This window comes from Hylaeus volcanicus, chromosome 3 (genome assembly GCF_026283585.1).
Source record: "Hylaeus volcanicus isolate JK05 chromosome 3, UHH_iyHylVolc1.0_haploid, whole genome shotgun sequence".
Lineage (NCBI taxonomy): Eukaryota > Metazoa > Arthropoda > Insecta > Hymenoptera > Colletidae > Hylaeus > Hylaeus volcanicus.
In genome coordinates this window covers 29,092,146-29,117,681 of record NC_071978.1, presented here as the reverse complement: position 1 = coordinate 29,117,681, position 25,536 = coordinate 29,092,146, and the positions used below count along the sequence as shown (strand labels likewise).

The 25,536-nt window shown below is 49.8% G+C and overlaps 1 protein-coding gene across 5 annotated transcripts in view; it reads right to left on the bottom strand.

Annotated features, from left to right (window-relative positions):
- LOC128873744 (LIM domain only protein 3-like) overlaps positions 1-25,536 on the bottom strand; it is a 77,692-nt gene that overhangs the window by 46,116 nt on the left and 6,040 nt on the right. The window contains exon 2 of one of the 5 annotated variants that reach the window (XM_054117541.1): positions 23,395-23,458. The exons of 3 other annotated variants lie outside the window; for them this stretch is intronic. The gene's annotated coding sequence lies outside the window, so the exon portion shown is untranslated. Of the gene's footprint in view, positions 1-12,427; positions 12,798-23,394; positions 23,459-25,536 lie in introns of those variants that run through there. One more of the 5 variants, XM_054117539.1, reaches the window with a different exon arrangement.

Here is a 25,536-nt window from a genome sequence, read left to right as displayed (position 1 = left end):
CATCTCGCGTCCACGACAACCCCGCATTGGGTACGAAACAGTAATCGTTGCTTAGGCAACTCGATCTTATACCATATAACTCGGATCGAGGTTCACTTTAGATGCGGTACTTTTTAGAAAGTGGCACCTCATCGAGTAATTAGTTAACAGTCTCTATACCTCCTGTTTGCGATTCGTATTTGACGGTGGAATGTTATTCGGGGTCACTCCACCGACTGCGAGCTAAAAGAGACAGCGCGGAACTAGTTTCATAAGTGCAGCGGTAAATTGGCGCCACGCAAAACTGATATGCTGACAAAACAATTCGAACGATCCTAGATGGAATCTTCTCTCCTTTATCAGCACCACATCGATGCAGCTACCGGGCACACCGATAGACGAGGCAATTTCGAATTCTAGTGGACCCCTACTGAAATGAGTGGCGCACACTGAGGTTAGAGGAGTGAGAGCGAGAGAGAGAGAGGGAGGGGGGGGGGCATCCGTTCGGCGCGGTTGTTCGATCGATGAGAAATCTCGATCGCGGCCACGTATAGTTGTTCCGATCGTTGGTCGAGAAATTTCGTCGTCATACGATGCTCGATAAATGCTCGCCATTCTGAAAGGACGAGAGTATCGGCCTTTGCGAAGGGATGGATTTGGATTTGGATTTGAAGGGTGGCGCAGCACGGGCGGGGAAGGGAATAAGGCATGCGAGTGTATGCGCGTACGTGTGGACGCGTGCGAGGGAGGGGGTTAGAGGATTGGAGGTTGGTCGAGCAATTAGCGAGCCGTCAGTGGCACAGTGGCTGACAGGGGCTATACAACCTACTGCCTCTACCTCCACCGGTTCTGGCCTCAGCATCGTTTCCACCTACAATCTCACTGCCGTATGCCTTACTCAGCTGGCCAAGTACTGGCTCGTGTTACCCCTAATTAGAATATCTAACGGTCGATCGTGCCATTAGTAGTCGTTGCAATCGACATTTTCAACGCGGTTTGACACCTCTGGGAATCCACCCGCTGCCGGCTCGAGTCGAACGAGGCATTGTGTACGCGTTCATTCGGTGAATTCACTTTTTACCAAAGATAGGAAGCACGTTAGCTAGAAGTGGTAGCTATTCCGCGACGACGATGAATATGTTCGTACGTTGCATTTTGTAAAATGATCGATGGTCCCCTTCCTCGATTCGAACGATCTTCCCTATTTTTAATTCTCCGCAAATCCACGGCGATAAGGGTGCCCCACAGGAGGGGAGCAACCACCAGGAGAAGTATCGCGCGTGGTCGCTGTCGAGCCAGGGGGATAGCGAATGCAATTATAATTTTAATTTCGATGGTATTTAATAAAGGGGCGCATTGCGCAGCCTGCACCGCCGGTCGTCCAGCCCTCGAGCCTGCCATACAGACCTGTATGCGCTAATTAGCAGTTACGGCCCGCAGACCGCACGAATGCATTCTGCTGCTTGCTCGCGCACTGCCACGTTGCACTTTCGTCTCGAACTCGTTCGCCCAGCCGACTGGTCGAGTACATCGAATTCCATTGAAAACGTATCGTATCACGTGGATCCTTTATCGCCGCTCTTTTATATTTCCAGCGATCGAGCAACGATTAGCAATCCAAGCTATTGGATTGATTCGTAATGCGATAAATGTGACGTCAAAAACGAGCGAACGTAATCCTAATGAAATTAGTACGGAAACATGCATCAGGCATTTAATTCGAGTCCCGAACAATTCGAGGGAATCGAACGAGTCGAACGACTCGAACATGTCCGCGATCGTCAAAGAATCATCGCGTAACGTCACGTCGGTCTACAGCGAACGAGAACAATCAGATTATCGTGTTAACGTTCGTATCGAATCCGAGCAAATCCACGCGCATCCCACCCCCACCCTCTCCCCCTGATCTTCGCCATCGTTCCCTTTGTACCGTCGCGACCTCGCGACGGTACAGCGAGCATTGCGTTTCGGTTAATTTGCGTCCGAGTCAGGCGGACACTCGCGGCGATTCAATTACACCGACAACGAAGTTTGTTCGCATCAAATGCCGAAAGGCTGAAAATCAATCCGGGGTGCGATCGGATTAATGGGGCCACGCACCACGTGCCGCGGCCATTATGTTCCCCCGCTCACCCCTCGATTCCCAACTCCCGATCCCCGCCGCCCCCGCGTTGCCTCTGCCCATCTCGACCTCCAGCGAATCCACCCTCCTTCATCCTGCGCCCACGCCACACGTACCGGCACCGCAGCAGCCGTTACCTCTCGGTACTTATGTGTACAGACCCTCGCAAAAAGGTTGCTTGACGATTACCTTCGAAAAACTGCCATCGTATTCTCGAAACTTTTAAAATACGTTCCGCGTTCCTCTCGTTTGCTCTCCAACGATCCAAGACTTTTCCGAGTTAACCTGCATCGTCTACCATCCCTCGCTCACGCTTCCCTCCCTGGGCTAATTGTCTCGACGTACTCTACTATCAAAGGAAAACTCGGTTTTACAATTACCTTTCCTTCGTTCTTCCCTTGGGATTCACGCGGCGATTAACGAAACCACCGACACCTGTCCATCGTTGGAAATTGTCGAAATTTTGGCTAGGTCCGTTGATATTTCGCGAACGGGATCTCGAATATTAGCGATCAAAGCAACACGGGGGTTCGAGATCCATCAATCGGTCCGCAATCGAAACCCCTTACCCCTGTTTCGAACGTTTAATAACCCCCGCAACTGGCCGATCAGGCCGACGCACGTGGTAGTATGGATACGCTCGGGGAAAGGTTTGAGCGATCAGAGACGCGAGAGAGAGAGAAAGAGAGCCGCGAGGGGTGAAGTGTAGGACGCCGATAAGCGAGGGAAGGAGGCAACGCGGGATGAGTTTTGAAGGTGGAGGGATGGAGGATCGCGGGGGTAGGGAGCAGTTGCATATGAGCGATTGCCACACACGGCGTGTAACGCCGGCCGTGGCGGCGGCATTTACGTTAATTAAATTTCCCCAGGCCGTAGGACCGATCCTCTAGCCCTCCTCACTTTCACCCCTCCATACCGTCGGCGGCCCCAGCATCAATCATTGCACGCTCAGCCTCACTAGCCGGACTTCGCTATGCCGGAGGATCGAGTCGCCGGAGACTGTTTAAAATTGCTAACCCCATCCCTTACTCTTTGCCTCTTTTTTCCCCTATCCCCCACCCTTTATTTCCAACGGCGGCGGAGCACCGGCCGATCTGCCAACGGCGCCTTCCGCAACCTTCCGCGTCGTGCTTGTGACGCGTCTCCCTTCGAAACCTATCATTTCCCGTTAACTACTCGGACGGGTATCAATTAGAGGTCGCGCGGGTAGTTTTCCGGTCACGCGCCCTTAAATACGCTCCTCGTTTCTGATTTTCGATGAAAGAGAGGGCCGCGAGTCGATCGTCGTTCTAAATAGAGAGCGGGTCTCCGATGGATTTTGGTTGACGGGACAGCGACGGAACCGACTCAAAAGGTTCCAGTCCTTTTTTAACTTTCATCCTCGGAGGTCTGATTACTACCTTTGGGACGATTTGAACGCTCGTAGTCGAGTAGTTTCTTCGTCGTTTAACGCTTTTCCAGATAAAAGACGGCGCATCCTTTGATTACATTTAACACGACCTCGCAAAGCTTCGCCGCGTTTCGCCAAATCCGATAAATTCGAGCTCTCGGGGAGAGGTTCGCGTCTTGAAAACTCCGGCTACTTCGTTGTCGTCCTCCCCCCGGCCGACCGTCCCAATCTCGTAATCGACTTTGCGAGGCAATTCTATAATCCCTTAAACCTAATTAGGGCCGAGTGAACCACGACCGAGACGGAACTCGAGTTAACTTTGCTACAAACAGGAACAATATCTTCCTTCGTCGGTCGAGGAACTTCGTTATGGAGTCTTTGGGAGCGGGGGTGGTTGCAGCCGGATCAGGCAACGCCAAACGATCGCTAAGGATAGTCGTGAGAAGAAGAAAATAAGGTCGCCCCGGGGGATCGCCAGCGGCTGCTCAATGTAATCGCTTGTAAAAATGTAATAAAGGATCAAAGTCCGCTGTTGAAACGAATATTGCAGCCGCCGGACGCTATATCGAAATAACCACTTCCTTGCCACAGACGTTTTCTCTTATCTTCTCCGTGCTCGCAAGCGCCGCGTGTTTGCGAATTGCTTGCTGGTAAATCAATCGTCCGAGAACGAAGTTCATCTTGATCTATACTATTCTGCTAGAAAAAAATTTAATCGTCGCAGATCTAACCTCTGCTCTTTTATGTCGTCTCCGATTTGATTCACTGCCACTCTCGACGTCTGCTTTATAAGAAACGGTCCCTCGGAAAGAATTCGGACACGTGACGTTTGTCTGCGGAGAAGGTCCAAACATTCCGGCGACGTACGAGGCTCTCAAAGCTCGAGACTGTTAGCCCCTTTTCTACGGAATATTCGACGTCGACCTCGAGACAGTTCGGTGAAGAAGAATCGCCGCTTGATGCAACTCGTCGAGACGCCGAAGCTCGCCCTCCAGCGCGTGGGTGGCCGTCTCCGTAGGGGCCACTCCTCGGACCGGAGTATTTCATATCTGACTATCAAAGGTGAAGCTTTGTGCAGTTTATATTAAATCAAGGTACGGTTACGGGATGTCAATACACGTGCCTTTCCTCTACCTTCTTCTTAGTCTAGCTTCGAGGCATGCGATCGTGTTAGGCTCGCCCCACGGAGCTAAAAAGGAGTCTCTGAAACGTTCTAGACGTGTTTCAATATTCGGACAATTATTTATAACACGACACGGAAATAATATTACGATCGACGACCAATGAGGTCGAAACGTAACGAGATTGAACGAATCCTCTGGGAGAACTTAAAATAGAGATTCTATTTTAGTACAAACGAAGACCTTTCTCTTCGATTAAGAACGACATTATCTAACCTTAGGATATATTTCTGAATGTCAAAAATTTTCTGACGGAATTATTTTCGCGATCCTAGCAAGGTGCTGCACTATATATAGAAACTTAAGAAGAATCGAACCGCACCAAATCGCTCGGAATTAACGAACGAAATGAAATTAGTCCCGTTTGTTGGTTCGCTACCAGTCGGCAGAGATGGATCGAGTGCGCAAAACAGTCGATTGGAAACAAGAGGAGTCCGTTGCGGATTCCAATCGATACGATGCACACGCACGGATTCCGGCAGCGTTATTACGTCGAGTGCTATTAAGATTTCCAATTAGTTCGATGTATCGATACGCGATACCGGTACGTTTCATTCAGAAAAATCTGCGGAAAAATTGGCCAGTTGTTTGTAATATTCCCGGGATGTGGACGACGAGCATCCCCGTGAAACATAGGACAACGTTGTTTTTATTTTCCATGAATCGAATCACCATCGTTTTGTCAATTTGTTTCTCTCCGTATCTACCTTTACGATGAACCTGTTCGAGATAACCGAAAGTATTTGGGCGCGGTGAAATATTCTTTATAAAGTATGTTTTTCAAAGCATAGCGGCGTGGATACGAGTGACACGATCGAAACGGAAGAAGACATTCGTTTCGATGGCGAGACGCATCGATAATGCCTTTTGCTCCCGCAAGAATCCATCCGAAAGCTTATCTCATTTATTGCCCCTTCCCTCCTGTTTTGCTCTCGTTCGACGGTTATTTTACAACCCCAGATAGGGGCGAGTAACGTCTTTGTTTTCACCGCAACATCCTCCGACCAGCGACCCTCGATCGTTCGGTAGCCGTTCCACCTACAACGGCGAACCTAAGGGAAGTTGCAAGATAAGAAGCATCGCGCGCTTTTCGATCTTCCGTGTCGTCACCTTTCTCTCTTTTCCGTAGATTCGCGTTAACGGAACCGCGCGATTGCGCTTCATTCATCTCCGTTTCCTCGTTGGGAATATTTAGCTTAGAAAATGTTTGTTACAAATTTACTTCGGCGAAGCAGTTGCGTACCGTAATCGCGTATATCCGTGTAAACAAAACACGGTTGAGGGAGTTTACCGTTCGTTTCTCGCATGCGTTGATTTTACGTTTCGAAAATATAGTCGAGTAAACAGGGACCGCGTCGACAGATGTCCCGGAGGTAACGTATGAAAGGAATATCGATATCGAGCTATTCATCCGAACAAAACACGTATCGCAATTTTTGATGGAAAGTCACAAAGGGTTCCGGCATCATCCGCCGCTTTTCGTTCTTAGAATAAACTCAAAGAGATTCGTTTAATTTGACAGTCGAAAAACCACGCTCGGGAGGAAATTGAAATAAACTCGGCGGATCGTGGTGCAGGGAGAGCGGGAAACAAACGACAAAGCAGAAAGCAGCTGGAGCGAGAGGGAGGGCAATACTTAAGGTCGTTTTGTTCGCGGAAGGAGATTGGCTTGGAAGAGAGAATACCTAGTTGTTAGCAAGCACGAAGCAGTCCGGGGTTGCTAGATAAGGCGTGGGCATAAACGTCCGCAGATAAGGGTAGTTTGCACCCCCGTTGTGGACAGTTAGCCTTAAATGAGCTGGGGGAGGGGGCGAGACGTGTAAAGGCTTTTGTTGCGTGGGGTCCATCTTCCCGCTTTTGAAATCAGTTTCGCTGATGTCAGTTCTCCGCGATAGGAGATCGAATACCTAGCTGGGACAAAGGGAAACATTCTTTCCGTGAATACTCCTCGTATAAATTCTCTCCTTGTTCCTTTCTCTTCTTTCCGGTGCTCGGAAAAACATTCTGAAATCGCGATGACGCTAATATGTATTAAATGAACGCTGTCGATCTTAGGACTGAAGCTCAAATAGTACGAAAAGCCAGGAAGAAGAGTGAGCAATTAAAAAAGACTCACCGTACGCAAAGCGAGAGAGAAAAGTCTCCGCGTCGAAGTCGGCGGTCGGTGATTTTTCACCGAACGTCGCTCGTACAAAAATCCTGTCTCGCCGTTCTAAATTCTGCTTATCTAATGGGGTTTCGACAGTAATGTGCCGGCGTATTATGTAGAACCATCCTGCCAGGACCATCCCTTTTACGTGGAAGGCCACGAGCAACGGTGCCGTTTAGCGTCAGATAGCGGAAACGTATGAGGGACGGGGTGAAGCCACCCTTATCTTAAGGGTAGCTACTCAATAGCTAGTCGCACCGAAATTTCTCCCGCTCTCTCTTTCCCGTTCTATCGTCCTCCCTCGCTTCTATCTTCGACACCGTCCCGTTTTATTTTTTACAAACGCGTTCTCCTTCTACGCTTACTCTCGTACCTTGCATCGCGCGTTATATTTCAGATCGAGAAAATTCGCGGGCTTTTATGCGAAGTCTGTTGAAATTTCCAAAATTAAAATTGTCCATACCGTTCCCCGCCTTCCCCACCGGAGGAATATTTCTCGTTCGTACCTGCGAGGCACACGCGCATAATTTAATGTACAAGACACTGGAGGCACGAGCCAGGCTCAACCCAGGACGTTTAGGGTTACTTATACTTCGAAAGGGCTATGTGTGCACCGCGCAGGAGTGCCTCGGGGGTAGGTGCTTGCGGTAAATCTAATAACGTTGTAATGCTGTTACCCCCCCTCAAAGTTGGCCCGTAAGTTTCTGCCTGGGCCTGTTGGCTCCGACTGCCGTGCCGAGAATTCCTAACGCGTGTGCTGTTTTAGCTGCATACGCGATCCGTACTTTCCCGACAGGAAAGGAGGACTTTCCTCGAGGGAAAGATGCTTCCAGCGAATGCTTCGGAGGTCTCGAGACCAGTCGTTGGAGCCCTTTAATCTTGCATTCATCGAATAAGCCCATATTTTTAGTCGCGCTAGAATAACCACGTCTGACCGTAGCGTGTGGCTGGATACGACACGGAAGGTCTAGTCTACTCTAAGGAGCAAGATTCATAACGATGTCTGCCCATTTAACGCGTTGATTCTCGAATTCTCGAATCTCGATAACGATACAAAAATAAATATCACAATAAATGTTTGATTACGTAGTTTCCAGTAGTCTGTAAACAAAATTTAGCCTGGCAACCGACGTGTTATAACGTATGTCGTCGATCGTGCTATCCTTTGCAATAGGAATCATTCTCTAGAAGTAAACGCTCCCGAACAAATATTTCCAATGACGGCGATAATTTCGCTATCGCAAGAATGATCGCGCGACTCGTCGATTGACGCCTAGCAATGTCGGGCAACAGGTAGCCGATGCCAATTTGCCGATTCCTCTAGAGGACTTTGTCGAAATTTGAAGAGGCGTAATGACGTTGTTCTTCCACAAATTTCCAGCGACTCACTCTCGGTCTCGCGTCTCCTTCCACGTTCCCTAACGGTTTGTTAGAGCCCGCGTAGATATATGTCACGAGCCAAGGTAAGCCTCGCAGTCACCCGAGGGTGTTCGGCAAACTATGCTCGCGAAAAGTTCAACACAACTTCATAACATCGGTGTTCCGTGGGAGAATTAGGGGGTGAGAAGGGACTCGAAGTGGATGGTCGGGAGAAGTGCGGCCGTCGGGAGTAAATTTGTTCTAGCGTGAGCTTACATGGGTTACGTTAAGTACATAGGCGTTTGGGGGTAGTTAGATGAATCCACCCGCGCAGAATACGCGCGCTGGGCGCAACTTGAGACGCCCTGTACCGTAAGCAACAATCCTCCCCGTGGATTCGGTAAGTTTCAGCGCGGCGTTCATCCTAACAACAATCGGAGGCATTAACGACAAGAGCTCGAAACTATCTGCAGCTTCAACTTTGCTGCACGTTGGTTGTTTCAAACAGTGTAAATTGTTGGTAGGTATTATACGGGATAACATCTACCATTGGCACGGAAACGGGAATCGTACGCGAGTTTTAAAACAACGTTCGTAACGAGGAATGTTCGACAAATTTTGTTAAATATACGTCTCGATCCACTCGAATATGACGGCCGTCACAATAGACCGCGGTTTATCGCTGGAAATTCCTCGGTCTCGTAAAATCGCAATGCAAAACGACCGCTGACCCGAATCCTATTCCTCTTTCGCGATCTCTCTGTCCATTCCCTCTACTCCCCTCTCTCTTTTCTCCCTCCTCTCCTCTCTGGCCAACCACTCTTTTTCACAGTTCCGACTCTCGGAGATAAAAATCAGTAATTAGCCGGGACCATTATGGCGGCCGTTTGAAAAATTAGCGGGTCGTGGGGTAACCGCCCCTCTGGGCATAATCCTGCATCGGTAACGACGCATACCAACGTGCATCCAACCTGTCTCTGATTTATACGAGTTTGCTATTAATTCATCCACCCACTGGTTCGCTTTTACCCATGTCCCTGCGCGAAGTTTCGATTTTTTTTTTCTACCCAACGTAATGGTAAAATGCGCGAACCTTTAATTTTACCGATTTTTCTGGGCTATATGTACGTCTCCGTTATTTCGTCAATGTTATAGCATTCCGTGATTCTCTAAATCGTTGAAGCAGCCTCGAGGGACATCGACCAATTTCTGCTCGATTGGGCTGCTTCTGCAGAGACGCATACATTTTTTATTAATATTCTATTACATTCGACTTACCATTTATTTCTTCGCGGTTATCGCGTCATCGTTCTCGTTCTTCCATGTCCATCAGGGCGTGCCTCGATCATACGAGTCGGTATTTTTTTTTCATTTGCATACGAAACAATTCGAGTCGAGCGCATCGGGGCGAAAATTCCAACCGGGTCTCGCATCGGTTGTTGTTTCAACTGACGCTAGCCAGTCTCGACGGGCTGCGGCGCAATTAAATTAAATGCTTCGGATTAATTGTTCGAAAGCAGTTAAATTAGTTGCGTTTGTTTTGCCCGATTTTTGTGCAATCTCGCTGCGGAATGCGCGAGGTGTACGCAGACCGAGGGAATTTCGTTGTCCGACCGCCTATTGCCCATCGCGCGTCCTCGGATCTCGCTTGGGAATCATGGACAAGCGTCGAAATGCTCGCGTGCTCTCGCAAAAAGGACACTTAAAAAATTCATTAGCGAGCTCGCTGACGCGTGTGCACGCTAAATGTATTCGGGTTCCTCGCATGTTTTATTTTTTTTTCGTTTTTCGTTTCACGCAACACTGACTTTGCGATTTCGTTTCCCGACCGCGAGTCTCGAGAGAATATCGAGCTTAATAACAAAATAGGATCGCACGTAGAATGTTTTCTACGCAATTAATAATAGCAATACGTTTCTTTACTACTAAAACAGATCAATTTCTGTAGGTATAGAGAATCTTTTTATTCGTGTTTCGTTTAATTAATACTACGATAAGCGACGTCGTGTAACGATAGGTCTTCGTCATCGGAAAAGCTCTGGAAGCATCCTCGGTCCCGGCCAAATCGAGGAACGTCGAAGGAGCCAATCCTCGCGGAGGAGCCCCGCTCGCGAGCTGGGTGCAACCAGGAGTGCATCCTCAGCGCCGACGCGAACTCTTGAGTCGCATTGCTCGAATGCTGGCGATACGTCCGGGACTCGCGCGACCGTCTGGCAAGCTCGCAAGTAAACGTACGCTAGACATGGTTAGACTGGCATCCGGCCGCAAGCTCTCAACCTCATCGCGACCATGCACCACCACCCCCGATTCCGGCTAGGTTTCGTGCTTCTCCCGTCGTTCATCCCCCACTCATCCCACTGGATCTGCCTCTGTAACCGATACCCGTCCACCAGACATCGCATCGTTGAGACATTCAAGACATAACGGACCGAGTCGAGATATGCATCATTAGGATTGCCGGACAGCCGACACACGCGACCACTCGACGCGGCGTTCCTGCATCCTTCGATTCTCGATCCGTCTAGATCGCTGGAATGCTTAGGGGTGCTTGAGACTAAGATGGTCCGCATACCTGCCTCCACTCTCCCCGTGCGTGCCTGCCTGCACGATTATGCGGGTGATTTGCGATCCGGAACTGTTACATTTTTTTAAAACGTGCGAGCACCTGCGAAAAACGCATTCCACCGTCTCGATCGTTCCAAGAGCGAAGACTCTGGAAGACGAAGGAGGCAGAGACGATCTCTTTTACTCGTGTTACGTTCGTAGCCAGCAACGGAATCGTTTCTCGAGGCTTCCCGAACGATTTAAACCTGTACCTTTGTCGACGATCCAGAGCTCTCGTCGGCCGCGACGGCAACCTTCCGCCGAGGCATTCTTCGAAGGAGCAAAAAGTGTCCCTTGCGCGACCGTGGACGCTTGATATAAACGGTGAGGTCGTTTGTCCGTTCGCGCATTCCTAACACCGAAATTGCATACCTCCGTATATATGCGTGCATACGGGCTGGAAACAAACGAATAGGGTTGTTCGGGTACCATGGAGAGTCCACTGGGACGGGACAGTGCAGGGAAAGGGGTCGGTGGATGGGGGATGGGGGATGGGAGATGGGTGACGGGGGTCGAGGGATGGGAGAAGAGGGCGTAGGTGGGACAGGACATGGATACGGGGACAGTGCGGGAGGAAACGAGATACGGGCCAGAGAGAAAGAAAGAGAGAAGGATAGATGGAGATAGGGTGTACGGTGGTGAAGCGGGGCAGAGAGGTGAGCAGGGCGGGGGGTGAAAGGGATAGATACGGTGGTGGTGCCGATGGTGGTGCCAGTGACTCGGTCGAACGACGAGGGGTTTGGAAAGCGTAATCGTTCTAGCCCCGCGCCTCAACGAACTGCCCCTACGCTTCGTACCTACACCCTCCCGCCCCCCCTGAGGCTCGGTGCCCGTTCTCTCGCTCGCTATTTATTGCCCGCACTCGGCCGGTTCACAACATAAATATGTTACACCTATGACCACACCTATTGCCCACTGCTCGCGAATTCCTCCGCAGGTGTGCGCCTGGTCCGCGAAAAGAATTACGCGGATAAGCGGATGAATGTTTCGTTCTCGTCCTATGGATATCTCTGTTTCTTCTGTTTTGCGCGTTCGTCGATTATTTTTCTTTTTTTTTTTCTTGCCCGAGATGATTACCTCGCGTAGGAAATTTGTTATCTCGCGCGAGCATCCGGTGGCGCGATTACACGTTACGCATTCGCTAGAATCGGTGCGCGATTGGTTCGATTATTTACTCGGTTGTTTAAGTAGAGCGATCGATTTTACTTCGCATAACAGATATATGTTCGAAATGTAATAATTTCAGCGATCGCGTAAACTTGGTAAACGATCGAGGGTTGCGTTCGTACGCAGGTGTATTATCGTCCATTCCCTCCTGAAAGTGTTTGTTTGGTAAGCAGAACCTGTCGACGACCTCTTACGTAAGAGAAAGGGTCTCCAACGACACGAGCACGGGAGCCGAGGGTAACGTAAGCGCAGAGCTGTCGAGGGTTCGGAGCAGGGAGGGTCGTGTTTTCGAAGATAAAAGAAGGACCAACTGTTGAATATCGGCCAAGCCAGTGTTACGACCACGTCGACGTCGTCGTCTACCTTCGATTAACGTAAGACGAACGATTCGTTGCGGACACCCACCCGACGTCGATGAATTTTAAATACAAACGCACCCATATCCCGCCGTTAAGAATAACGAAACTACTACTTACGTTCTTCGTGATTCTCTTTGAGTATCGTAACTGCTTTGGCCCGCGGTCTATCGATGATCACAGGCACACACAACGCGCCTGTCTTCTTCTCTTTCGTCCGGCAAAGAATTTCTTTACGACGCGACGATCAGGATACGGTCAAGAGCGAAACGAGTCGAACCACGATTCGCGATAAATAAGAAACGAGACGGATAGGGCAGAGAGAATAAACGTACGACGGAAAGCCGAGGGAAGGAGTCGACGCGACGCTCGTCTTTCGGTGGTGAGTCGGTTGGAAGCTCGACTCGCGGACTCGACGCGGAAAAGCTCGACAGCTCCGCGGACGCACGTGCAACTCGGCCGCGTGGCACGTGGTGTTTGTCGGAGTGGCTCGGCTCGAAAGCCGCTCAGCAGAGCTTGCAAGCTCTCGAGCTTTCATTGGCCGATGGGTGGAAACTGCGCATGATTGCGGGTGTGGCCAGAACTTAAGGGGCGGAATAAGCTCGGGGTGACGATAGGACATCGCGAAAGGGGCACGTCTTCGTGGGTGTCCACGTTTCCAGCGCTATCCCACCCCTAATGTGCTTTTTCCTTAAAATATCTAGCCAGCGTGTGAACCGCTCTCCCGTCCGAGCTTCGAGAACTTGCCAACTGACTTCTTCGATCCGAACCGTGGGTGTGTGCGGGGGGAGGGGGAGGGGGAGGGGGGAGGGGGGGGAGGGTATATCGGCTGGACCGGAAGGGTAATTAAGGGGAACTAATGACATCGAAGATTCTCCGGGACACGGTCTCGCAGGTTAATGCTCTTTATGGTGATATTATTCATCGAACATTTTTGCGACGGTGACGATACTCGAAGAAACTTTCGCTAGTGCTCTTTTAACACCGAAACGGAAAGAACTAAGTTGGCGCGTCGTCGTCCCGCGAACGTAAAAAAGCGAAAAAAATGTGTGTACGTGCTGGGGTACGCACCCCAAGACGTAACGTTCCAAAAGGTGTGCGTGCATCGGTATACAAAAATTCTAATTTTCTTAAGCGTCGGTGGTCGTGCGTCCGATATACGATCGAGTGGTATACAATTTTTTTTCCTAGCAACAGGTGGAGTTCGAACGTTAACGAGAAAAGAAATTGAAGGGAAGCTACGGAGCTGGCTGCGCGCAAGTGTTTTTCGCGGAGCAACCCCTGGTCGTTCGTTAACAAATCAGCCAGCCCGGTAAATGTTTGACGAGGTCGCGTGTCCGCGGTGAAGCGAAAGTCTAATCACGGCCGACCAATAAATAAATCGGTCTAGCTAAACAACAAATCAGTTAGGAGGATGGTGTGATTTCAGGGAAGAGTACGCGGCGGCCGGTGTTGCGCCGGGATGGGATGGGCGATTTCCATCGCGTATTTACACGGTATGCCTGCTGATTGGCGTGCACCACCACCGTCGTTTTAATGATTTACTCTTGGAGAATGGCATTCGGGCTAGACCGGCGTAACGCGATTTATTATCGATCGTCGTTCACGCCGAGCGAACGTAATTCAGTTACTCGTCGTAGCTTTTCCACGAGCGCCATCTAACGACGTTATTTTATTAGGAAGTCGAGATCGAGCCGAAAAAACGTCTTCTGTCCGTCAGACGGCAAAACGTTAATACTTAATGCCGCGTCGTCTCGACGGTCCAACCGATTATACGTGTGACATCAACTATGGAATGCAATTATGACGCGAACGGCGCAAGTCGCGGATACGGATACGGCTGATCGCTGTTTCATAAATTCGCAATAACGCACAGGTCGACCGTGAGTGACGCGTCATATATCCGCTAACGCGGAACATTTATGTGCACTCGTGGCATATAATTGCAATTAGAGCGGAATTCATTTACATCGATCGACGTTCGATTTGTTCGAGGAGGAAAGCACGGATTTACGCGGGCTCGGTTTACGCGTTGGTCCGCGTCTGGATTTATTTCCGTACACGTCAATCCTGCCACCGCGCCGCGATGTAAATGGTATTAGATTAGCGCGCAACGCAGGCTCGCTACACCAACCATTACGGAAGAGAAAATCCACGGTCCGGTTCCATTCTACAACAGTGCATTCCAAATTTTTTCGAAGAAGTTTCCTATAAAAAAAAGGAGAGTTCTTTGTACGATTTATATATTGATCTTTTTGGCCATTTTTTATACGACGTAAAAAGGGCGATGCAGGAGCCTTCGTCTTTCTCCGATGGCACGCAATGCATGAAATGCGTGAAAACTATCGGCCAAGTGCTCGAGCCAATATTGAATTGTCCCAAAAGTACCGCGGAATTGTTTTTCACGTATGGCAAATATTCGCTCGGTTAAAAGTACTTACGCAATTTCAGTATCTATCTGCGCAGCTATTTCTCGCGCGATGTTTCTTCTCTATTAGCGCTTTGAATTTACGGATGAAAATTTACTTGCAAAATAATGTTTTGATAAAGGTAACATCGTCGTAATCGATCGAAAATGTTATTAACGAACAAATTATTCTCTAACGCATCCGAAGAAGTCTAATAGAGTCAACGAATAAAGTTTATTTGCTAGGACGACCATATCGTTGTGGATGAATTTGTATCGTCGGCAAGCAAGGCCAGCACCGTTTGCTAAATAAATAAATTCCGTCTTTATTGTATTAAAAAGACCCTTGTTATCAGGAACGTGCTCGTATTCGCTCAAACGATACTATTTACAGTGTACGGTAATAACAAGAATAGGGGAAGCGTTAATCGAATAGAAAAATGTGGAAATACGAACGATAACGGGAAAAGTAAAAGGGGGTTCCTTCTTGAAATTTCATTTCGATTTTTTTAAATACCGCGCTCCGCACGGCCACCGCATCCAGGATTAAAAGCTAATTCGAGCGATCCAGTTTAATTGAGCGATTAACGGCTAAATAAAGCCCTCCACGCTCTCTCTTTTTGCTCTCTTCCTCTCTCTCTCTCTCCTCCATCCTGTCGCTCGCTCTCCTCTCCCTCGCTATCCCCTTTTAGAACAAATCGTTCGTGATGGTGTCCAGCTCGGTGGAAAATATAATTCAAAGATATTTATGGCTGGATTACCGCTGGAATTGGGTATCTAATATACATGACCGGTTCCGCTAGCCGGCCGGATTTTAACTGTCCACCGGGGGGTTGCGTTTAAACGTTTTAAAACGATGCGAATCGCGATTGCGCGCGAACGTTCGCCGATTATGCGTCGATACGATCGCGATCGGGGCACGGGAACGTGCGTGTGCCGACCAGCGAATCGAGTAGCTGAGGTCGCGGCACCCTCGATTCTCAATTTCGTAAAGGGAACAAAGGGGAAACGGGACAAGAGTTTCCCAGCGGTTCTGGAAAAGGATTAGCCGCAATTGATAGCCACGAGGACGGAGGAACGTGCTCGAACGTGGCGTTACGCACCGGAGCGCCGACTGTGGTCAAACTATTCGCGTTTTGGTTGTGTCCCAAGTTTGTGTAAATTTCGAGTTACAAGGGAGAAAAAAAAAGCAAAGATCAAGAATCGAGCAAAATCCAACGATACCGTTTGTCCAAAATTATTCGTTTCGAAGAAGCAAAGAGATCGTTTGTCCGTCACGCGTCGATCGCTTGGCCGTCCGTTCGCCGAGCGAAGAAGTCGTAGACCGTGCCGAGTGTGGAATTAATTAGAAGCAGCTGCCGGCGCAGAGGCTAGGCGCGATCGCAAGGGGTAATTTTGATCCTGATCCAGAGTTAGGGCCAAGCTAGTGTCCAGTATCCAACGTTCTGCACTGTCCGGTGGTTAGTGCCGGGCCAGATGTCGCCACGGGCGTGACGTCACTGGTTAACTACCCTTTCGCAACCAACACCACCATCGCCACTACCACCGCCAACCCCCGGTACCTTCACCGCACCCGACGGATACGATATACGGGGATGATTCTGATTAATTACCGATAGTTACACAAGCTGACGCCATGCCGTTGACAACCCTCGTCAACGGCGTTGACCTTCCCTCCCGTTGGCCATCGAAAATCCCCTATCCGATTAACTTCTTTAAAACGACCGTTTTCGTTGCGAAGCGACGCCACGAAAATGAAACAGTAATCGATTCACGTTGGTTAAAAGTGAACCGTCGTTTGTCCACGTCCTCGGGTCCGTGGAAGCAACATCGAATCGTTTTCCCATCGTCCGCGAGACTCGCGATCTTCGTTAAAACGCGAAAGAGGCGAAGCGAATCCGGCACCGAACGCCACGGCAAATCCATTTATCGATTCGTCGAGGTTTAATTCATTCGGAGGGCCGCCATCGAGAAGAATTGTTATGCGAGAAGGGATGAAAACGCCCGTGCACTAGCATCCCCTCGCGAGATGCATCGGGCCACGACCGACCGATCGGACCGCCAATATTTGGCAATTACGAAATATGAGTTTACATTTAATAATTGCGGTAAACACCGGCGGACGCGGCGAGTGACCACAGGGGGTGGGTCCGACGAGATATGGTCGCGCGCGTTTGTTCGCTAGCTCGCTCGCTCATCTCGCGTTTGGGGTAAATTCCGATTTACCCTCCGTGATAGGCATTATTCGACGCAGCCCGCGACTACGTTTTATTCGCTCCAACACGCCGCGAACCTCTGTTTCCCTTTATCATCGTCCGCCGAGATAAATGTCCGCCGCCGCCACCCAAAACTTTTTGTTCTCGTGGCTCACACACGCGAAAATTTGTCACGCTCGCGTCTGCCTTCGACGTGATTTTTCCGCTCTCTCCCTCTTCGCATCGCGCCGCTCGCACGCCACTCGATCGGTCGAGTTCGCGTCGATTAAACCGCCAAACACTTGAGAAAATGTTCGAACACGGATCGACAGTGAGAGGAGGCTATCGAGAGGCTCGTAGACGACACGAGGCTCTGTCCTCCGTCGCTTCCCAGACCCGTACGAGGGTTGGAATAGCATCGAGGGTGGACCGCTTTATTATACATTTCTTTACTCTCTATTTCGATAAGTATTCTCGATGTCTATGTTCTGCATATTGCCCAATTACTATTTAAACGCTTAATAAACATACAGCTTTGCTAATTTGAGTTTTTTCTGTTTAGAATTTGGACCAATCGCGGATCTTACCCTCCGGCCATCTAACTCATCTCGTTGAATTGCGTAAGTTGACTTTGATTAACCATGGGGATCAATGTATTCAATCGATGTTAATCGGCATCTCCCAGGGGATATTAGGAGCGACAGGTTGCGCAGGTATCGGTGCGATATTTGCGATACATCGCGGTTATCGTCAGCGACGGTTATTCAAATGTAATATCTTGTCCACCGACGAAAATTACCTGCTTGGAAAATGTGTCCCACTGGTACATCGATTTTCTTTTGCCGCGCGCGACTCGTCCCCACCTGTCTCGTCGTCTCGTCTCGCATCCTTTCCATTTTCGCACGAATTATATTTTCCAGGCGAGCGTTAACGACGACAATCAAAACACTAGCGCGCGCAATTGTCGTCGGAGCTTATCGTCGATTCGTCGAGAACGTGAAACAGGTGCGGCGGGATTCAAATGGTCGCGCGGCGTTACGTAAATCTTGAGCGGAAGATCGATAAGCATTTTCTTCGTCCTCGAAGGCTGTTACGTGAATCCGTAGGAGGTCACTTTGTCACCTTTTATTCTCTCGTTCAAGATACTTCTCTCTCCGACTCTCTTCCGTTTCGTAGACGTTCTCCTCGGGAACTCAACCGCCTGTGTACACGCACACACGCGCCCTAAAACATCCCCCATTCTGCTCGGTGTCCTACAGCAGTTCAAAAAGTTCCCGAGCCACTCTCGACGCAAGCTGTTTCACCAAGGATCTCGCGCCTTTTTCCAATTTCTTAAAGAGCTGCGACAATTTATGTGAAGCGTGTTCATAAAGTACTGCCGCCGCCCCACCGGTTACCCGCCGCCCTCTCCGTCCCCCCGGTCCCTTCGGATTCTAACCTCGAGGAAGCCTGGAAACCGACCGCCCCCGTCCTGCCAGTCTCGCGGCGGAGTTTTTAAAAGTTACTTCGAGGTCCGTGTTTCTCGATACTTATTAGCTCCCGCCGCGCCGGGAGAGAACGCCCGATCGTTCTCGCACGTATCCGTCGGCGTCGGTGTGTCGAAAAAGTTTGGTAATATAGGGTGGCACGAGAGCGCACGCACCTCCGCGTTCGTTCGTTGCGAGCGCGTCTTTGTTTTCCAGCTTGGAGCGTGAAAGGACGATACGCGAGAGCAAACGAAAGGGGAGAAATTTCGGCCAAGGGGCGAAAACAATTGTACCGAGATCGATGATGGATGCGCATGTTTCCCATTCGTTTCTGGGAGTTTATTTTTTGAAGAATGCTATGCTTGGATTAATTTCAGATTAGATTAATAGACCAAAGGAAGAAGTTCTCTTCGAAGATGTAGGACTCTTCCTAAACAGACCTGGAGTTGGACTGTTAAAATTTACGTTTATTATCGCAGTTATCGAGAGACGGATAACGGAGGTCGTGAAGCGAAGGAACGAGCTAAACATCCGAAAGAAGATCGTGATCGTATGTGGATACTTTAGGAAATTGATTACGGGGGTGGTAAGGGGTGGCTAGATGGTTTATTGTTCCTCCGCGACGTGGCAGCACCCGTGCCTTGCTACGACGGAATCCATTTTAAAATGTTCCTCGCGCTCGTCAAACGCTTCGCTTTATCGTGACTCGTAACATTCGAATTCGATTCAATTCGATACTCTGTTCTTCGCGATGGATCTTACAAAATCCTCTTTTAATCGTTGGTCCGTACCACAGCCCCTAATACTCGATTCGTTTGCGAAAAAGTATGCGTTCTAATTTACATTTCTCGCATCGATATTTTCGTCGATTTAATTGCAATTTTAACGCATTCCTATCCTCGTCGAATCCCGTCGAACAGCAGGAAGATGATCCTCGATCGACAAAAATGAATGCCAGCCATTGGTTAATAACTCTGAATATCCAACATCGCGATTTGCGTAAAAGATTCAGCACGTCCCGATTAATCGCGAAACTTAACGAGCGTTCGACCGCAAAGTCCTCTCATTTGGAATTCCCGAGATCCGAAGAAGCGGACCGCCAGAGAGCTGGAACCGCGAATCGTAGGAATTCCTGTTCCGCGTTCCAGCAGAGCTCGCGACCTACCGTTTACATAGACCGTTGGACGTTGTCAAGAAGAAAACCGGGACGACGCGGAATCGAGCGCACTCACCCTCCGTAGCTAGATGGTGGCCGCGCCAACGGAACCGGCAAGGAGGGTTTCTACTTTCTTCTTTTCCAATTAAAATTCAACGCCCGTCGGACAGGCCGCGTAATTGGCCGAGATCTCTTTAAGCGGGAAAATTACCCAGAAGGGCTCGGCGAGCGGCAAAGGTTTAACAGTCGACTGCAAGACAGGTGGCGCGAGGGACGAGGAGCCAGGCCACAGCCCTCCTCCCGGCGACACCCTCGGGAGAGCAAAAATCCTGCCAATAAATAAATTTAAATACATGAATATCTAACCCATTCCCAATGTGCCGTGCCCTGATCGCGACTTTACGGGCTCATCCGGCTGATACCGATGGATCGCGGCCACGGCGTACCGACGAGGCCGCCCGTTGTCTTCAACGAGAGAGTCACGCGTACGTCCGTACAACGCAAATCGGCCGAATATCGACTCGAAATCCTTCGTTGGTCACAAATTTTAGAGAGAAGACTGTTTCGCAGGACTCGTCCTCTTATTTTTCGGTACGATGGAATTTTATCCGTGGCACGCGAGCATTGCCGAATCCACGCCGCTTCGGAATCTTGAATTGCGACGCTTGCCACTGACGTCACCGGGCGTCTCCAAGCATACCCGAGTCGCAACCCCTTCCTGTTCTACCTCCCTCCAGACGCGCACACACCCCGGCCACGGCCATAAAATCATGTAATTAGCTATATACCTCTTGTCCGTATTGCTCTGTCAGTGGTGCGGTGCGGTGCACTTTAGCGGCACGAGGAGGGGCGCCGAAAAGAGGGTCGGCGTACAGGAGAGCCAGGGAGAACGGAGGAGGGCTTGGTCCGGGAAAGGGGCACGGGGCACGGGGTGGCTCGGTTGTGAGAGGAGCGAGGGGGTATGAAGTACCCGCTAATTAATACCCTTAATTGCACCGACCCCAGCCTACAGCCGTTGCCAGGGCTGTACGTAGCTAGAACGCTCCACGGTGAACTCGTTTCAGCCGATCGTCGCTTCGCTCGTCGTCTTCGTGGATGCGCCTCGGCCACTCGAAGCCGGTCGAATTCTATACCCTGCTTCGATCCAATTTTACCGAGTAAGCCGTTTAGAAACTCGCTCGGATACCGCGACGCGGAAACGGGTCAAACGATCTTTCTATTTTCCATACGCTGAAATTCACGACCGTTTCTAGTCGCCACCGATGCGTCCCTCTTGTGCGACGAGTCGCGAAAGTGCTCGCGCCTAACTCGACCGTCGACTTTGACCACTGAGTACCCTCTTAGATCGAAGGTTTTACCTCGATAAACTTTCTCGTTGCGTTTTTCCCCCGGACCTGGTATCCGTTGGGCGCGAAAGTCGCGTTTGTTGTCATCGCCGGCTGCGTCGAGGGTGACCTGTAAAACGGCTGGCACGTTTTTATCGTTTCACCGTGAGCAAAAATATCGTCGGGGACCGTCCTAAGGTTCAGGCTGTCGCGGGTACACCTTGAGAAGGAACGAGGAAGAAATGGGGACGGAATTGGGAGAATAGAGGGAAACGGGACCGAGGGGGAGAGAAGCGTGGCGGGTCGTCTCCCATATCGACGGTGGCGTTAAGTTATGGCGCTATGCCGGCAACATGTCGCCGGGCTTGTTCGACAAACTTTTCAACCTCGATATATATTTTCCACGGGCACCCTTTTATGAGGCGTTGAGCTAGTCTTTTGAACCACTCGCCTCCCGGTAAACCGATTCACCGTATCGACATTGCGCCTCGCTCGCTTTTTGCTCGCGCGTCGTAAGTCGTCGAGTGATTCGCCTAAATCGGACACGGCTGACGCGTTTTACTCGAGGGATTCTTTGACATTTTTTTAGTCTAAAACGTATTCAGCGTTGACAAGTTTCTAAGAGTGTCTCGTATTTTGAGGAATCCGTGATTCGAAAGTCGTTTACCATCGCGGAATAGCGAACGAAAGAATAAAGTTACAAGAGCGTGCGCGTTGTAACTCGACAAACAACGCGTCGCGGATGTTACGGAGCCGGCGCGTTATGAGGCGTTTAACGAGTGCGGTTAACCAACCCGCCGGAAAACACCGGTGTTGTTCTCTAATATATGTACAGGTCGCGTTCGCGGCGACCCTGTTGGAGCATATGTTGCCAGGTTCCACCGGTCTTGGCATCGTTCTTGCGTTTCTCGTGTCATCCTGACTGGTACTTCCGAAAAAGATCGGGATAATCACCGTTTATTCGACGTTACGTTTGCATCGAATGCTGGCAAGCCGAGCGCTCGGTTGGATTATAAAATACCGAGTGAACATTTTCTGCCGATACTCGAACTCGTATTTTCTTGATCCGAAGCCTTTTAATCAATCATCGGCTCGAACGTTCAGCGAGTTTAAAAGATCACCGTTACTGGTATTGCAGTGAAAGTTGGTGGATCGGAACGGCCGATGGTCAAAGGAATCCGTTTATTGAATACGAACGTTCACCGACATTTTGATAAATTTGCGCGCTCACACGCGTGCACGCGTACTTGGGGCAGACGCAATCAAATAGACGCGATTAACGACGCGATCGTTAATTATCGTTCGGTAAATAACGAGAGGTATCGCATTGGCAAATTGTTCGAGTCGCTTTAATTGAACGCGAATTCCTTTTCAAGTGGTTCGCCGGTTCGATTTTATCCTTTGTCACCGGCGATACGTTTCTCGCGATTGAATTTTTTGCAGGGGGATCGTTGGAACGGTGACTTCCAGCTGGGTTCGGTACCGTTTTCTCCGAGGCTGGACGATGCGATCGCGGTTTCGATGCGGGGACGATTAGATTTTGCTCGTGTACAATTACAGCGTGTCATTGGCGGATACGCGTCGACATTCGACCCAGAACGCATCCAATTTCTCGTTCGCGTACCGGTTCGTTATTAATTAATTGTACAAAACGCGACCTCGGTCAATTGTACGCTTTCGTCCATTGTCGGGGAAGAAAGATTGGTCGCGAGGAATACGCAATTACCGATCGATCGTTCGTTCAGCCGATTTGCCTCATTTTGCCTCGCCTCGCGCTCGAGATCACCCCGGAGCTCGATTTTACGTGGAAGTGGATTCGATTCATCGCGTTTCCGGCGTGAAAGCGAGCCAATGTAACTCCGCTCCGTGTTTATTATTAACATGTAATTGAATGGCGTAAGCTTGCACGGGCTCTATGTATATACATATATATCCCATTGTGCGAAGTCGCGTGAGCGCCGCAAGTTAATTAAGAGTCTCTAATGAACCAGCCGCACCGCAAACGACGGCAGCCCGACGCTGGCGTCTCGATCGATTAATTAAAAATCTTGCATCGTAGCCAGCCGACGGCAGACGCGCCAGCCTCGAAACTTGTCCGCGTCGCGCGTGCACCTTCGACCGAACGATAATAAGTATATGGTCGTTAATTCTGTTGATCGACCTTTCCATCGTCCTAGACGGTGTTCTTACTGGACGCGGAATATTTCTTTCGCCTTTTCGAGTTTGTTTTCTCCGTTTAACCCTGCGAGAAATTAATAGGATGAAGCGTAGCGCGCTCAAAATCATAGAGAGACGGAAGCGTTCGACTGTAGCAACGATGCAACAAAATACAAGAATAGCGACGATAACAATTTACCGCAAACAAAGGAGGACGGATGAGAAGAACAAAGATGGAAAAGGAAATAAAAGCGGGATGTAGCCATGCCTAAGCCGAGCCAAACGAAGCAAATAGTCTGAATACCAGCGGTACTAATTAGTTATATAAAGGGTTCCTTACAAGCGCGTAGCTCGGGAAGCTTATACCGTTAATTAACATACCGAGCAAGGGTGCCAGCCGCGGCACCAGAGCCGAAGCCTTTCCGTGAAGCACAAAGCCCTGAAACTGAAGAAACATTATCGAAGCAACTTTGTCGTCGCTTTTCCACGAGCGCTGAAATACATACGAGCGATCCACCACCACCGTCACCGCGAACAGGAAGAGAATATTCGACGGAAAATTACCATACAAAGTGGCGCGTAATCTTTTCCGTCTTCAGCGACGACTTAAACACCGTCGTCGTCGGGGAAAAATCTTTCCAAATATTTTACCGTTTCTACGCCCTCTTCGAGAACCCGTGGCAGCCTTCGAAGCCGCTATGTCCGCCTTCCAAGACCTTCCTCTCGCGCAGCAGTTGTAGTCGATCGACAAACAAACGTATTTTGGAATTCGTTAATTCCGTGTTTTCTTTATCCCGGACGGGAAAATCCTCCGGACCGCAGCCAAATCTCCTCTCTGCTATCTACAAATCTGCATAAAACCGTTGCCGCGTTCGTCCCCTTTGTCCCTACGCCCGCCACGTAAGGCTGTAAATTTCGATGTTTCGCGTGTTTGAGGAACGGATTTTTTCTGGTCGTGCTTCATGCTTCACGCCACTCGCAAACGAGCGATATTTATGACGGGACTTAAGGGACGAATCCCGTTCGGACGACGACTCTTTTGGCGATCTTTGAAATTTTTTTAAACGAAACATGTAAAGAACACTAATTTGAACTTTGACGAACTTTTCCATTTTTCACCGTTTCTTTTTCGCTCAGCCAATTTCTACTCGCCGTCAACAATGCCGTTCTCGTGCTAATTGCGCGTCGTCGAATCCTCTGACGGAAATTCCCAGACGGAACGGGAGAAATGGAGGGTGGCGGTGGGGTGGGGTGGGGGGTGGATTATTATTGAAATCTAGTTACCAGTTCGGGCGCGCGACAACTTATTCGTCCCGTCTTTAAATAACGCGAACCCGACGCAACCAAGAGAATGCGGAGAGGAGCATCGAAAGAGTTTCGGATGAAACGAACGTCCAGGGAAGGGAAGTTTCCTCCTTTTTTTATCGCATCGACCGCATCGGTCCGATTCGCCGGAAGTTGTGCCGCACGGAACTAACGAGGTCTTAACTCACGCCAGTGCCATAAACGTTGGCCGCAGAAAGTCTGCGAACCGAGCGGGTCGCTTCTCTTCTTTTCCCTCCTCTCGGGGATCGTTGGATAACAATGAGACGAACCAGTTGCCCGACACGGGGGTCGCAAATGCTCGAGTGTGTCATCGGCGTTCGTATACAGTCACCAGAGTGTGCGCATCGGCTCCCTAAATAGGTTTTTGCGATACCTCGAACCAGACGCGTCGACAAAGTCAGGCAGCAAGAGACGAACGTGGGATGGCAACTTGGATGTCGACGGTGGCTAGGAGTTGGGGTGGATTCGACCCCTCTTTCGTACCACCGACTAATAAGAATCGCGAGATAACGTCAAGGTTTGATCGAAGAACGTCATTCTTTGGCTAATACCGCGAAATTTAATATGAAATGTACTAATCAAAAAAATTTTTGTTTAAATGGAGTATCAATCGCATACATTTTCCGTTCATGCGTGAGCCATTCTCCACGCTTACGAGCTGCTGGCGAATAACGAAAGAACATCAAGGATTACGCGCGTCGTAGATACCGATGCAAAATGCTCGATATTCGCGGCACAAGTCGAAGGGTGGCGCGCCTCCTCCGCGTGTGCCTGTACATAGCCGAGCCTCCGCGGTAATCCTGAGTTATGGCGGATTATATCATCAATTTAGCCGACCAGGATCAGGTGCAGCGAGTACCATCGGCAGCCAGGATATATTCGCGTGCCTATATGGAACGGTGCTCCCTTCGCTTTTCCTCCAGCGACGCACGACCCTCTAACGCGAGCATCCAACGTCCCATAACACGACCATAACGCGAAACAACTTAACGCGTGTGTTGCAAACACCGAAATCTCCGATCCTCCAACTCCGTTCCTCCTCTTTCCATCGGGCGTTCGTCGGGAAATATCTTCCATTTTTTGACGCACGGAATCCCTGCCACGAATTGCAAAAATATCGTGCAACGATCTGACAGCTCGTAGTGGTTATCTGTATCGACGTAACGAGACGTACGAGGTCGTCCCGAAATCAACCTC